This window comes from Pleurodeles waltl, chromosome 5 (genome assembly GCF_031143425.1).
Source record: "Pleurodeles waltl isolate 20211129_DDA chromosome 5, aPleWal1.hap1.20221129, whole genome shotgun sequence".
NCBI classification, from domain to species: Eukaryota; Metazoa; Chordata; class Amphibia; order Caudata; family Salamandridae; genus Pleurodeles; species Pleurodeles waltl.
The window spans coordinates 382859917-382875541 of NC_090444.1; the positions used below are offsets into that span (position 1 = coordinate 382859917).

Sequence of the window (15625 nt, forward strand, 5' to 3'; positions counted from 1 at the left end):
AGCAGACTGTGTCCAAAGGGAGGATGTTAACCAAGCTTAGTCAACAAATAATATCTGTCCACACAAACTCCCATCAAGTCAGCTATGTTTCTAGACTTTTGCCTTCTTTCCCATTGTCTTTTGTCTTTTTCCCATTGACTTGTATGGAGTTCCATAGGAGCCCATGTTTGCATTTGCTCCGTTTGATGGTGGTTTCTATGATTAAACCAAATTTTCTCTGCTCACATTCTATTATTTTTCTTTAATTATTTTGTGGTAATTGGTTAAAATGATTTTGAGTGGCATGGGCCAAATGTGTTTGTTCTCGGAATAGCTAGTGTTACTAAATGACCGCACCAATATCTTACTTTCCTGTATGGTGAAGAGGGCAGGGATACATTAAGCAATTCCCTTTAGTGATTTAAGCATGCACATATCCCAGCAACGTGCAGGTTATTTTATTTTTCATATGACATATGGAACCAGAAAAACCAAAATTTTGGATGGTAAAGCAATGCACAATAGTTAGTATTACAATTAAAAGGTATCAAGTAAATACTCTGTAGTGCTCTGAGTACAGGGAAGTGCATTGTTCATTCAAAAAGTGCCACACAAGAATGGTAGACCTCCCAAAGACATGAAGGGGTCTTTCCAAACGCTGTTGCATCACAATATGGGAGTCCACAACTCAAGCACATAGAAGTCCATTGGTTTACAGTACACATTGTGCCACTTCCTGCTATACCCTAATGTGTGGGAGTTAATCCATACACTTGTGACAACTAGGTGGACGGCCTAGGGTTTGGGGACGTCGAAGAGCTACAAATTGAAACAATACCAGTATTAGCAGAAGAATACTGCGAGTAGCTAATGCTCTTGCTAAGCCAGTATGTTAGAGATCTGTATTCTGTTGCCACTAGAATGATGCTCATGATATGCATATTGCTGAGATGTTCTCACATTGTTATATCTTCTGTATCGAGTTTAAACATTAATTCATTAGTAATATCCTTTCCTGAACATTGACGGACGTCAGGTCCCACGTTTCGTCGGAATTTTCTTCAACATGCGCTTGTTATTACTGACAACTGATACTTCTCCAATTTGCCCCTAACGATGTATAGCTGAGGATGCTCTGGTACCGCAACATATCTGTCATTTGGAAAAATCTGCAACTCTCAAAATGTACTGGTGCAGAACACACATGACTAGGTTTTTCTGACCTCCAGGCATGCCACTCTGATGCCTGCAGGCCAGTCAGGAGGGAGGAATAGAAATGTAGTTTATCTGCTACGCATAATAGAAAGAGAAAGGAAGAGGGATAAGATAAAGGCTGAAGAAAGTGGTCGGCTTTTTACCATCGGCTTCATTGAAAGAAGCAGTTCCATTGGTGGTGAGAAGATAATTAGGAGGCTGAGAGTAGGAATCCTAGTGCTACCAGTGCTTAGCCACCACAACACTTTTTCCTGAATATGATGGTGAGAGCCAAGGCCGAAGTCAGTGCTGAATCTGTACAAGGAGTTCTGGAGATAAGAGCGTTTGCCTTTGTGGGTGGCTTTGTTAGTGTGGCAAAGACAATTGAATTTGATACTTGATTTTTTACCTGTCAGAAGATGGCCCCTAAGGCACAGATAATGTGGTCAAGGCCATATCCACTGGTTCATTTGTTTTGGTAGGTAATGGTGATCGGAGGGTTATGTGATCAAGAACAGCTAGATGCATATGAGACAGACCGTCACCTTTTCAAGTTCTTTGCCCATGCCCCTTCACAATTACATGACCTTCAGCTGCCACTTTGGTGGCTAAGACTGAAGTAAATGTGTGCCCTTGAGCAGCACCTGGAGTTGCAAGGACAGAGTGACTTGGCAGGTGGGACTTTATCGCTGTCTGCAATGGCTGGCTAGAAGTAAGTTGATCATTCCCTTCTTGAAAGTGTTTGACTCGGGCACTGCATCTATCTGGCCAAGCAGGACTACATCGACAATTATCGATAAAGCGCAGTGGCTAATGTGAGGTTGTCACTCCCCACTCACCTGAAATGGGTGATTACCGGTGAAACAAGCTTTTCTCGGTTGTGAGACATCGTGGTTCACTGGTGTTTATTTAGATGGCTCTCTTACTTTGTGTCCTGCTCTATAATAGAATTTCTTTATGTTTGTGTAAAACAGGGAATATAGAAGTGGCTAAAGAATACATCAGCCAATAATTGCTGAAAAGCACCTAGCAGAACGTCAGAAGTGTACCTTAAATTTTGCTGACCAACGCTCTGAAAATGGTGTTAAAATCTTCCCGGTAATTTTCATGGAAAAGTTGCTGCTTGACAAGCATGTTAAGCAATGATGAATTGGTATGATACCAGTACCAGCGTTTTGATCTGAAAGCGCAGTTTGGAGAAATACAATAAGTATGGCCTTGATACATTGCCTGTCAGTGATCGAATCTCCCTGCCATTGTTTGTTCTAATATGCTTCTCAGTGCTGTTCATCTGAAAAGGGCGCTTTTTAGCATAAAGTATTTATGAATTTCGAGATGATTTGTATGGTAAACTACATAAAATCTGTATAGAATATTGTTTCCAAGCAGAGGAAATGTATCTGTATTTAAATATAGAGGCACAGCTCTTCCGAGCTTCGTTGTGAAAGCCATTTTCCTTCATTTTGAAAGCCCTTCAGATAATCATGACATTATGAGCTGGATAAATGTCAGACCATTTCACAAGATTGACAACTGAGACACAAATAAGAAACAGTCCAATGAGAGTGACCGGAATGATAAGCAATGAGCGGGCTCTGAGTCCCTCCATGTTCTTGGTGTGAGAAAGTACCTCTTTTAACTTGGTTAGCCCCCCACGTTTTGCCTGGTATTTGATGTGGTTTTAAAGTTGTTAGTGCCTAGAGCCCCTGCTAACCAAGTTCCCTGGGCCGGATTTCTTTCCCAAAACTGTTGTGATGCATTGGCACAATTGGCAGCACATTTAGCTGCCACTAGAAGTCCCTAGTAAATGGAACTTAGGTACCCAGGGCATAGGGCACCAAGGGTAGGCTGCTGAGGGCGGCAGCACAGATTGTGCCACCCCCAGGGACCATGCTTCCAAGTGCACCCAACACTGCCATTACAGGCTGTGTGTCCTGGTGCAATCCCAAAATGCAAAACTGGCATGGCACACAGCCTGTGTTACCTGTCCACTACACATTGCATGCAATATAGGTAAGCCACCCCTCTGGCAGGCCTTCCAGCCCTAAGGCAGGGTGCACTATAATGCATGTGTGGGCATAGATACATGAGCAATATGCCCCTACTGTGTCCTTGCCAAACTTGGGGCATAATAAATGAACAAAGCAGCCATTCTAAACGCATGTGCTGGACAATAGTCAGTACGAGTTTCACAGCTACATTACGGCCACTCTGAACCCTGAGTTGTTTGCTATCAAACAACTCAGAACAATAAATCCAAACTGGTACCAGTGTTGGATTTATTGCAAAATGTACCCAGGTGGCCCCGCAAAAGCAAACTAACATTGGCATGGTTGCTGGCTCGTCACAACCAACCTGCCACCACCAGACAAGATTCTGTAACCCTGAAGTGAGAGCCTGTGCTCTCTGGCTTCAGAAAACAAAGCTCTTCCTGGGCAGAACTGTTACTCCTACTCCCCCAGGAATGTGCACTGCCCTGCCAGCGAGCTTCAAAGGGCATACCACCTTTGAAACTTGACCCCAGCCCTGTTGCTAGCAGCAGATGGCTGCCCCGTAGCAGACCCCCCACTTTTGGTGGGAGAAACAGTGGAAAAATGCACAAAAGACATGAGGAGTAGCCACTCCAAACCTGCACCACCCCTAAGGTGTAGCATGTGAGGTGACCTCTCCATTTCATTTTCTTCCATAGGTAGGAAAATAGCCTATCAGGGATAGGGAAGTGACCTCTGCCCATAAGAAGTGGCCACATAATGGGTGTAGCACAGCGGCCTAACCAAATTCCACCTGATGGACCCGGAGGACAAATCCTGCAAGTGTGCCAAGTTTGGTGGCACTGCCAGCTCCAATGGCTGAACTGTGCAATAGATGGGGTACTGGACACTTGACTTCGAACACCAATAAGACAAGTCCACACCAGACTCTCAAAGGACCAAGAGTAAGCCCCAGTCAAGGGACTTCAGGACACAGAAGAACCACTCTCCCAGAGTGGCTCTGATGACCTGAAATCTACCCTCAAAGAGACCTGCCTCCTGCTTCCAAGGGCACCTTTGCACACAGCTCTGGGCTCACCTGTCTGCTCTGCACCCAGCCTCCCTGGACCCTGAACCGGAGAACCAGCTGTGATCTAAGGGTCCCACACCCATTGCGACCTCTACACTCCAAAAGGACCCACCGGACTTACTTTGAAGTCTGACTGTTTATTGCTTTTCCAGGTCATTCCCCCGCAGTGGTCTTGCACCAGCTCCAAGGACTATTCAGCAGCTGCTCCCCGCCAAAACCTGAAGCCGCCTGAACGTCCCTCACTGGTCCTCAGGACATCTCGACGACCCCGACCTATAAACAAATAGAGACATTGGTAAACACATTTCCTGATTTTATATGCATTTTTTAAGTTTTCTCCCATTGATTCCTATTGTGCATAATTACACTTTGCTAAACTTTGAAAAATAATAACTTAAAAAATACTTACCCAATTTTGTGATCTCGGTCTTAAAGCGTTTACAAAAATCTGAATTATTTTTGTAAATTGGTCTCGAGTTATTCTTTTGAGTGTGTGTCCACATTTATTGATACTGTGAGTAAAACACATGCTTAGTACTTCTCTAAGATTGGCTTACCTGCTCAACCAAGCTACCATATAAATTAGACCATTAGGAGGTCTTGTTTTTACCTCTGTAAACCAAAGTCGGGTTGCTTGGACTCTCCGCACAGTGTACCTCATTTGGGGACACCATATAGAGAGTCAGCCTCCTACACTTGGTAAAGCACAATATGCCTCGCAACAAACATTGGATGTGTTGTCTTTTAGGCTCAACCTAAAAAGACATTGTAGAGGGATCAGGGATGCTTCATTGGCAGAACCTACCATTGGCAGAACCTACAATTAGAGTTACCGACAATCATACAATGAAAGGGTATCGTTTAATGGTCTTTTCCTGATGGCCAGTGGGCGTATACATAATTCTGTTTATAAAACGAGAGCCTACAATCTCAGTGAAAAGCTCATCTCCAATTTCCTTATTACAGGCAACTTCTGATGTCTTTAGCTGCCTGTAGTAAAGAAATGACGTTGTCGCGCAATTGTAATATTTTTTTTTACAGTTGAGTTCTGACATCACAAAGTCTGCTGCTCCAGCCAGCAATTGAGGGCAAAGGGCAGGTTATAGAGCATAATTAAAGATGTACTTTAAAAAAAGAAAAAGAAAAAGACAAAATCTCTCAGAATGTGTCTGCAAAGGGCCGGGATACAGAATGTTTTTGAATCTGAATTGTAATAAACGGATTCAAATAGCTTTCTGCAACAAATATCTAACTGCTTTTTGGTGTTTTTAATTTTGCACTGGAGATTCTAATTTTTTTCTTCATATTTACCAACATCCTATATATTTTATATGAAAGAACACACACCAAGGATTTAAGTTCTATGTTGGAAAGCTGATTATGCAACCATGTATTAAAAACGAATAAAGGACCGTCCTGCTGTACATTATAAGGATATTGCAAGTCACCTCAGAGTTATGTACCCTTAAAAGGCAACTCTGGCTTCAGCCTTATTCTTCTACATGGTAATGGAACTCTATGTTGACTTGCAATATCCCTTTAATATATGGCCGAGGGTACTTTAACACATATATTCTTTATGTTTGCAGCTTGTGTTGTTCACTTTCTATTCATTCTCCTGCCATACAGTGTTGGGAATATGTATTTTCAAGGTCTTTGTTATTACAAGGTTCACAGTAACCTCTGCAGTAAGCTGGCTTACTAGGATTAAAAAAGAGACCTTGAGATTCCAATTAGAAATCAGCAGTTAACAGCTGTATTAGTAATTCCTGTACTGATTGCCCTGGTTATTCATCATTTCACACCAGGTATTTTGCCTGGAGACGCTACCTTCATTTAGCAGACGGGCTCCTTTGGTGACAAACACTGAGTGAAAGACACTAGCCCAACAGTGTTCCACAATTCTGAATGGTCCATAATTGCAATTAACTGCCCCAGTTGACTTAAAACAGGTCATGTAATTTAGCCTTGTTTTCATTTTCAGCCATGACTTGAATAACTCCTGATCACGTCCCATGACACCCACAACCTTATGAGACATAGACCGAACTTGAAACATATTTCTTCAGTCATTGGGTCCGGAAGTGTATTTGTGTACTCTGCGTTTAAGAAATATGCAACTCTTTTGTGTTGCATAGAAACATGGAAGATCACTAATGGGTGGAATAGTTAAGTAGACTACCTTTTTTTAAAAGTTTAGCAATTCACAAGTCATACTGACTTCTTTACTGGCCTGATCTATTATGCTTCCACCCTCTGAAAAAATGTCTACAACACACAAACAAGGAAAATAGAGTAAGTTAGTGTTGGAAATTGTGTTACTCGTTGAGAGGGGTGAAACACTACACAAACAGCACCTACAATTCATGTTAGGGTTAGATCACAGGTAAACCCCCAAGTTGACCTGGCTTAACTCTCTGGTAGCTTAGTAGAAAAACAGGCAGGCTTAACTTAGAGGTGAAATGTAAAGCATTTCTGTAGAGTAAAATTTTATAACTTATTTGAGAGCAAAATGACAATAATTCAATTGATATAACTGGAGATATACAATTTTAAACATTTCAGGTAAGCATAGTGCCTTAATGCACAAAGTGCCACTCGCGGTTATCTAGTTGTGTGAGACTGGGTGAAAGTCACAAGGTCAGGCCGATCGTGAAGCAATGGAGCGTCGGTATGATAGAGGGACCAGGTTAGTCTCACTGAAAGAGTTACCTTAATAGTCCAGTGCAAAAGCGTTCCGTTCGCGGTGGAAGGGGCCGAGAGGAACAGAATGATTGTCTCAGATGGTCGTCAATGTATTGCAAAGACCAGGCCGGGTGTCACAGATGTCGTTGCTGTAGCCTAAAGATCCTGTTGGGTTTTGCAGATGGTTGTTACTAAAGCATTGTGTTGGCAGTCACTGGAGGCTGTTGTTGCTGTAGTGTCAAGTGCAGTAATGCATTGCTGGGTGCTGCTGGCAGTTGCTCTAGCGTGAAGAGTGAGGTTCACCAGAGCTTTGCGTTAGCATGTGATATGGGTGGCAAGATCCTGGTGTGAAAAGGCCCGGTTGCGGTCCTGAAGAGCCCAAAACCCAAGCATTTCTCTTTTTCTGTGAAGAGGCGCCCAACTGATGCCAAACCAAGTGACCTGGGAGGCACAACTTTGGGTCAGAATCCTGTAGCTCAAAACAGGAGGTCAGTCAGCTGCCCCTTGGAGTCATTTCAGCCTGGTATTAGGGTGCAGGTCCAGTCTTCCTTCTCAGTTTCCAGGGCAGCAGAGTAATAGGGCAGCAAAGCGGTGGTCCTTCTTGCAGCAAAGCAGCACAGCATTCCTTCAGTAGTATCCACAGGTCCAGGAGTGTACTGAAGAGAGAGAGTGAGGGTCTATTTTTTTCTACCTGCTGCCTTGAAGTAGGAGACGTTTCTAGAGAATTCCCTTTGAAGTACTTTACGTTTTCTGCCTCCTCTGCCCTGGCTCCAAGCTGGCTGCACGAACAATGCAGTTGTGACAAGTCCTTTGTGTGAAGTAAGGGCAGGCCCTATTCACTTGCAAGTGGGGCTGTACCCAGCAACATCTCCCCTATCCTGCCTTTTAAAACTGCCAATTAAGTTCGGCAAAATAACCCCCTTTTCAAGCCTTAAACTCCCTTTTTTGTTACTTATAATTCCCTCCTAAGTTAGGCACTAAATAGCCCATAGGGTAGGGTGCATTATAATTTAAAACTTGGACATGCCCTTTTAAGTTATACCTGGCTGGTTAGTGAAGAAGGCACACATTTGTTTTTCACTACTATGATGCCTACTCGGCCACAGGATAACATTGGGTTACCATATTACATTTAATAAATGCTAACTTTCATTTGTGAGCAGGTAGGAAAGCCATGTTTGGTGTCTGAGAAATGTAATTTAATGCTAAAGTTGTTTTTTAGGTCACAGATTTGAAAATTACACTTCAAACAAAACAAGTGCCAGTACTGACCTTACTTCCACATAATATTCATTTACATTTGTGAACACATAATTAAATTACTTTGATCACCATTTAGTTACAACAAACTTTCTACTGCATTTGTTTGTTGTTTCAATAAAATGGTCTTAAACAGTAAAACCCAAACAAACATTACATTGACATATACTGTTCTTAATGGCCCACAACACATCAAACATAACAAAACATTATGACATTGAATAACCATATATCAGAAAATGTGGATTGTACAAATAACTGATGTGTCCTAGTTCTGAAAGTATATGATTAAATTAAATGGAGAAATGCCCCCAATGCATAAGAAGCATAAAGCGACACTGTGGCTATCTGGTTGCTCTGGACCGGTACAAAGTCAAAAGTTCAGGATGACCACAATGGAGGACGGGCTGGCTACAGGCACTCAGTTAGACCCACTGAGCCAAAGTACCTTAAATCCTGTGTTGCGGAGCATTCCGTGGATGTGTGTCGAAGATGTGTTGTGCAGCAGAGGTGATCTGTCGGTTTCATGATGCGGACAGACTGAGATGTGAGGTTCTGTTGCATTGAAATTGAGGGCCCTGCTGATGGGGCTTGCGATGCAGTGCTGAGCCGGGGTTATGCATCAATTCTGGTGAGAAATGATGCTGCGATGCAAAGTTTTGGCATCATCATCGAGGCTGCCATTGACAATAGGTGCTTGTGCCATGAAAAGCATCACACAGAAGCAGTTCCGTACGGGATGTGTCGGTCCCATGGTGTGGGAACGCGGCAGCGACGCAAGATTTTGTGACGGGTCCAGTCCATGCTTCGGTATTGATGTGTCAGTTCCACTCAGGATTGCACCGTGGAGCAGCAGAAGATGCTTCGATTCTGAGGAGTCCACAGAAGGTAATGCACCTTAGACCCACTTTCAGGGGTCCAGGACTCCGATGGCACCACTTAGCAGTGTGGACTCACAGATGTCAGAGTCCAGGTGCAGGAGCAGTGTGGTTGGAAGTTTGTTATGTCCTTGGGACTTCAGATCAGGAGTCCAGACAGCTAGTCCTTCGAGTCATTCTGGGTTCTTGGTTCCAGAGAGATACAGGTCTCAGTCCTTCTCACCAAGGCAAGAGGGTCACAGGCAGCAGATCAGCACAGCAAAGCAATAGTCCATCATAGTGCAGTCCAGCAGAATGGCAGTCTTCCAGCAGCACAGCAGTCCGTCTTCCTGATGGGGTAACCACAGATCTATAAGTGTACTGAAGTGGTGGTGTCTGAGGTCAAGTACTTACGTCCAGTGGTGCCTTTGACATGGGGGAGACTCCAAAGACATGCCTCTCAAGTGCATGTGTCATCCTTTCCTACCCTGGCTCCAGACTCACTACAGGGGGTATGCAGCCCCATGTGTGGGGACAGGACACATCCTGTTCAGGTGTAAGTGAGGGTCCATCATGTCACACCCATGCTCCCATTGTGTGTGGCTGTCAAGGAGGAATACACAAAGCCCACCTACCACTTACCTCTGTGATCAGAGACGGACTGCAGACATAAAATGGCTAAAGCAAGAAAATGGCATATTTCTAAAAGGACATTTTCAGAATTGCAATTTAAAGTCTGCGGGCATTCAGTTTTAGTTTTGTCTCTATTTTACAAACATGTAAGAGGGGGAGATCATATTCTGTCTCACCTTAAAGCAGTGTTTTTCAAACTTGTTAATGCCACCCTCCCCCCAGTGGGAAAAGATAAATGGTGCCTACCCATTCAAAAAATTTCATAACTATTCTATTTAGATGTCAATGTCTAGATAAGTTTGGACTTAAACATTGCAGTTAAGTTCTGTTCCCTTTTTACAAATGCAATAAACATTTTTCTACTTAAAACAAAGCACTATTATCTGCATAATCTTTCTTTTTGCCGCAGCCTGGAGGGCCCCCTAGGGTGGCTCGCCCCCCAGTTTGAAGACCACTTTCTTAGAGGAAACCAAAGTTATGTTATGAAATAGAGAAAATCACCTTTAAGCCAGGGACACCCTTATGTCCCAGTTCATGTGATTTTAAAAGAAGAAAAGATTCCAAATGTGGTGTATACATTATCGGGGATTCTAAAGCGCTGTCCCCACAGATTAGATGGTAATCATGTTATTGACTTTTTTGCATCACAACCGTGTTTATCAGCCTTTAGTTTCAGCATCATTTATGTGATGTGTTATGACAGCTCACCATATTATGGAAAGAGGATTCAGCGCAGAAGTTGCACTCTAAACAGCTGTATTTCTGCATTTTAAACCATATATGAAATAGCAGGGCATCTTCTCCCGAGTCTTCCCCTTCATATAACAAAAAATAGTCTTATACTGCTGACCAGATTCTTCCTTTAATTGACTTAGGAAATTGCTAGCTTTTTATGGAGTCCCTACCACTATGGCAGTGTGGAGTACCGAACGCATACATCAGAGTAGTCTTTCTGTGAATTAAAGGAAAAGCAAACAGTGTATTGATGCGTGGCCCTTTTGAGGTATTTTACTGTCTGTGACTGCTTCAGCCACAAACTGTTTGAACATGGCTGGTGGTATGCACATATGTGCCAGTTAAATGTATGACCTGCTGCATTAAATTTCTCCTGAGCCATTCCTGGAAAATGTGATCCATTGATCATTTGGTCCATAATCAGGTAAGACATGTAAAGATAAAATAAGCCGCTTTGGTGCTAATGCAGAGGACAATTTCAGTGAGGATTTTAATTTGCTGCAAATTATTTTATGTATGTGTGCAATCATGAGGAACCCACCAAGCGAAAAAAAAAACTTCCCAGAACATCAGCCCATTTCCACACAGCACCAAGCTGAGACAGCGTTTACAAATCCAACATCTTGGGAGTACATTTGTAGTAACAGTAAGTAAGGCAGCATGGTGTTTCATTGGTTTTGCAATATTCATTAGTAGGGTTTATAGTTCATTTACAAGTCGCATTGCTGTTTGAATGTTGAAATGTAAGATAACAGAATTATTAGCATGTGTTACTGGAAGATGGTGTGTATTCTCTTATAAAAGAGTATTTGAGACCATGGTAAATGTGTAATGGAAGAGTTCTGTTGGTGCGTCCATTACATGACTACATTTAGTTTAGTAACTGTACGGACGTGACTTCATTTGACCCTGATGTTAGATGACATTGCATACCATGACTCCTGGTGTCAATGCAATGACAGGACGTGACATCAGCATGGCCAGTATTTTGTGGTGACCTGTGTGGGGACTACTAAGTATGTTCTCTTTGCAACAGACTCTAGTCTAGAATACGCACCCTGCAATAAAGCAGGCTGCATCAGAAAGTTCAGCCAAGTAACATTTTCCCTAGGCCCCCTGGCATGGATGTTGATTGACTTTTGGAAGCTAGAATTAAGCATCTCTAAAAGCACATGCCGCACCCTAAATACTTATATCCCAAACTGTGATGCAGAAGAACGTGCCTTCTTATTTCCAGCGCTTGCCAACAAAATGTGTGTGTAGGGCGGTACCTTAACATTGGATTCTTTCCTACGGCACCAGATTCACCCTTGACATTCATTCACTCTCCGATAATAACAGACATTTACCTTCATAAATTGCATTAGATGTGGCTTTGCTGGAGAACAGAGCTCTGCTCCCCACTTTTCCACTATCTATGGAAATGCATATCTTAGCATCACACGGTGTACACGGACCATGAGATATAGCACAGTGTCAAGGGCCGCTAGATGACTGCTGGGAACTCAGCGCCATTTTCTAATAGTCGGAAGCTTGATTTTAAAAGCTGTTCTTTGCGGTAAGAGCTTGTTTTCAGGACATCGTAGCTCGGCCCCACAACACTGGCCAGCAGTGTAATTTAAAGCTCCTTTCCCAGAAGAGGATCATAATGATGCACAGAAACACTAAGAGCCAAGTAGTGAGTGGTTCACAGAAGTGGAGCACATGATTGCCCTGTGTGCAGACCCAGCTGATTGACAGCATTTCTTATTTGCAACATGTTTTAAAACTTTCATAGATTGTGTGAAAACTCTTATATGGAATTTCGGTTTCAGAAAAGAAGCAGCAAGGACGTTGCTTTGGAGGTTTAACTACACACTGATAGGTGTCTGAATAGGTACTGTTTTATGTATGGGGTTGGCGTGTTATCCTTTACAGTTTACCATCCCAAGTCCTCCTAACCCACAGCCAGTTTCTCCTCAAATATTTAATAATGGAAGTGTCAGTCGTTGGTTGTGTAAGCTTGAGCTGGCTGCATAGTGCCTTGAGGTCTGTTTATAACTTTGGGGTGTTATGTTTATTAGCTCTCCTTGTGCTGACCTTCACATCTAGAAACGTTTATTGGACAAGTTGAACTCAGAGTCTCCACCCCAGTATGATCTTTTCAGTTTAATAAATACTTCTTGAAATCCAATGATTGTATACATTTGATTTATTTTGTATTATCTTCATGATAAATGTCAAATGCACATCCTGACTCGACGACATGAGTTCCTGGATGTACTTTAGCTGTCACGTGTTTCACTCTAGTCTTATTGTCCCTTGAGCTTTTTCGAGGCCTATTTTAGGATTTGGGTCCAGAATGTCTTATTCAGGGCCGCAGTTGGTCTTTTACTAGTTAAAAAGGGCATAAACCTTAGACAAGACAAATTTGATACCCAATGATTTTGAGCGATTTGTTGCTTGAATTATGGCTGATAATCAGAAACTCTGTCTTATTCAGAGTCAACCTTAACTGCCAAGAGGAGCATCCGGTTATGTATTTTAAATATGCTGCCTTTAATATAGTTAATGGATAAGCCATATTTACAATAGACCAATAGTATTACCAATAAATAGAACTGCACATTGCTGGTATGAAAGTCCAAGGCTGTTTATTAAAACCTCTAGTGGTTCAATTTACAGATTAAAGAGGCTGGGTCCATGTTTTGGGTCATGCAGGTCTCCAAAACAAGTACTTAAGAAGTTCTGTGAGAAGTTCATTTTACCTCTTGTTTGTTCCTTTAGACACAATCTGAACAAATTTAGTAATGTTCTCCCAGTACCGAAGAATAAGGATCAGGTGCTAAGCAGGGATTTATAGGTAACTGTAGCAAACACCACTGACCTCTCCATTAGGATCAGAAGACCCCAGAAGTACCCTTTTTATACAGCATTTGAGATATTGTCAACGATGTTGTGCATAGCCATTTCAGCGCTGAAAATTGTTGAGTCTATTTCATCAAGATTAGTTAGTTGTTTTGCTAGTTCCATTATTCCATAGATTCTTTACCAATATTGTGAGTTTCCTGTGGAAGTAGCCAAACAATGCAAATTTATTGAAGCTTCAACACATGCATGTGAAACAACGTTATTTGTGTGTTTGCTTGTTGCAAGACTTATACATTGCTTTCATGTATCTTGATGCATGGTTCTACAGTTTTCTGTCTTGTCTGTAGTGTTGGCAAGTTCGACACACAGTCACCTTCTCTGGCATTGTTTGAGTAACCTTGTGTGAACATTGGTGTTTTGTTTCCTGTATTTTTTTATGATTTTGTGTTGATGCGCCTTAAATTGAACCTGTGTATGTGATCCATGACGTGACCATGTGCTTTGGTGGAGGAGAGGTATCACAAGATTTAATTCATTAATTAGCCATGTCTCACAGGCATGACATTACACACCCAACATCCCACAATGCCATCACAGGTGAGACCCTTTCTTACAGAGCTTTGCCTTTAAAACTCCATGCCTTTGCTACAGAAAAGCTATGGGAAGTGCAAGCAGTCGATTCCACAAAAATTAAACATGGCTCTTAAACTGTATTTTACTTTTGCTGCCTTCTTGCCACCTGATACCAAGACATCAAGGCCAGTCCCTGAGGCACCAAAGGGAAAGCCATGAGTAGCAGCTGCTATCCCTGGCTACCCCTGATTGACTTCCACAGGAGTCACTTGTGACATGGTGTCTGTTCCAACGTCATTACTGCATCATGCTGTGGTATGTTTTCTTTGTGAGTTTTTTGATGTCATGTAGTGGGACTCATCCTACACTTTATTTTATCCTTCGTTTTAATGTAATTGTTGTGGTATGACAATCACATAGTACCATTCGTTAAATGTGGCTGTATTTGTTGAAAAGTGGTATTAGTAGCAATAGGCCACAAACCCCCCACTAGGTCCAGCCACGGTCTCTGTACATTAATCCTTGCTCAACCCTGGTAGCTTGGCCCACAAGCAGTTAGGCTTAACTTAGGAGTCAGGTGTGTAAAGCATTTAATATCAACAAAACAGTAAATAAGTAAAACACAACACACAATAAAAATCCAACATCAATTTATAAAAATGGGAAATATGTTAATGAATAAAGTAACACCAAAGATAATCCAAAGATATGATTTTTAAGGATAAAAGTAAAACTAGTGCTTAGAAGCAAATAGCGGTCAAAGGGTTAAAAAAAGGTTGCCCTGGTCAGGGAGAAAGTCCAGAGTTTAGACCACCCATGATGTACCACTGTTACACTTACTTTCATAAGTGTTTCTTGATTCAGGAAAGTGGTCAACAACACAAGATAAGGGTTCAGAGGCTCTGGTTTGCCTCTTGGGGTCTGGGACTACAGCTCCAACAATGCACCTCTCCATCTTATGGAGCTTTTTACAACAGTTGATCCAAACTTCTTCAAACTTCTGGATCTTCTTCCAGATGTCCTTTGTGGGTCCTTGAAGTGTCCGCAAACTTGATCCAAGGTTCCAGAAGCTCTGAGTTGCTCCTTGGAAGTTGGGACAACAGTTCCGAGAATGCACCTGGTCAAAATCCTCAAATGGGTACCGGTCAGCTGAGCTCTTCCTGCAGGACTTGATGAGGGAACTCTGGTCAGCTCCTTTACACCTGTAGATTACAGGGAGTCCACTTCTGGAGCTGCAGAAATACGGCAAAGTTCTTTTCTTGGCAAAGCCCAATGGGTGCAACTGGAGAAATCCTTGTGAGTGCAGTTCTTCAGGTGCAGACCAAGGGTTCAGCAGGGCAGTCCTTTTTCCCCAGTATCTTCTTCTAGCAAGTATCTGAATTATGGGGTAACTCTGCCATATTAACCTTGCTCCTGGGTTGGGAATCAGGTGGGTGCTCCTGTCCAATGGGGTGCAGGATGACACCCTCTGGGGTGACCTCTTCCTGTGAAGTGTGGCAAAAATCAGTCCCAGAAAGCAACATTCTCTAAAAATCCAACATGGAGAAAATTCCTCTTTTGAGGTTATATCTCAATCAATCGACCAGCTATTTGTATAGCGCGTCTTACCACCTGGGGCCACTGGTGGGGGGGACGAGGATCAGTCGAAAAGCCAGGTCGTGAGGTCCTTCCTGAATTGAGCCAGCGAGTGGAACTGCCTTAAGTAAAGTGGCAACATGTTCTAGGTCTGCACAGCGACATAGGAGAGGGATCTTCCTCCAGCCGCGTTCTTCCGGATCCTAGGGCTGGTGGCGAGGGGC

At 42.7% G+C, this 15625-nt stretch overlaps 1 protein-coding gene across 5 annotated transcripts in view; it reads left to right on the forward strand.

The window, feature by feature from the left end:
* PAK5 (p21 (RAC1) activated kinase 5) overlaps positions 1-15625 on the forward strand; it is an 864076-nt gene that overhangs the window by 310860 nt on the left and 537591 nt on the right. The window contains exon 1 of one of the 5 annotated variants that reach the window (XM_069234133.1): positions 4386-4528. The exons of the other annotated variants lie outside the window; for them this stretch is intronic. The gene's annotated coding sequence lies outside the window, so the exon portion shown is untranslated. Of the gene's footprint in view, positions 1-4385; positions 4529-15625 lie in introns of those variants that run through there. 5 annotated transcript variants of the gene reach the window in all.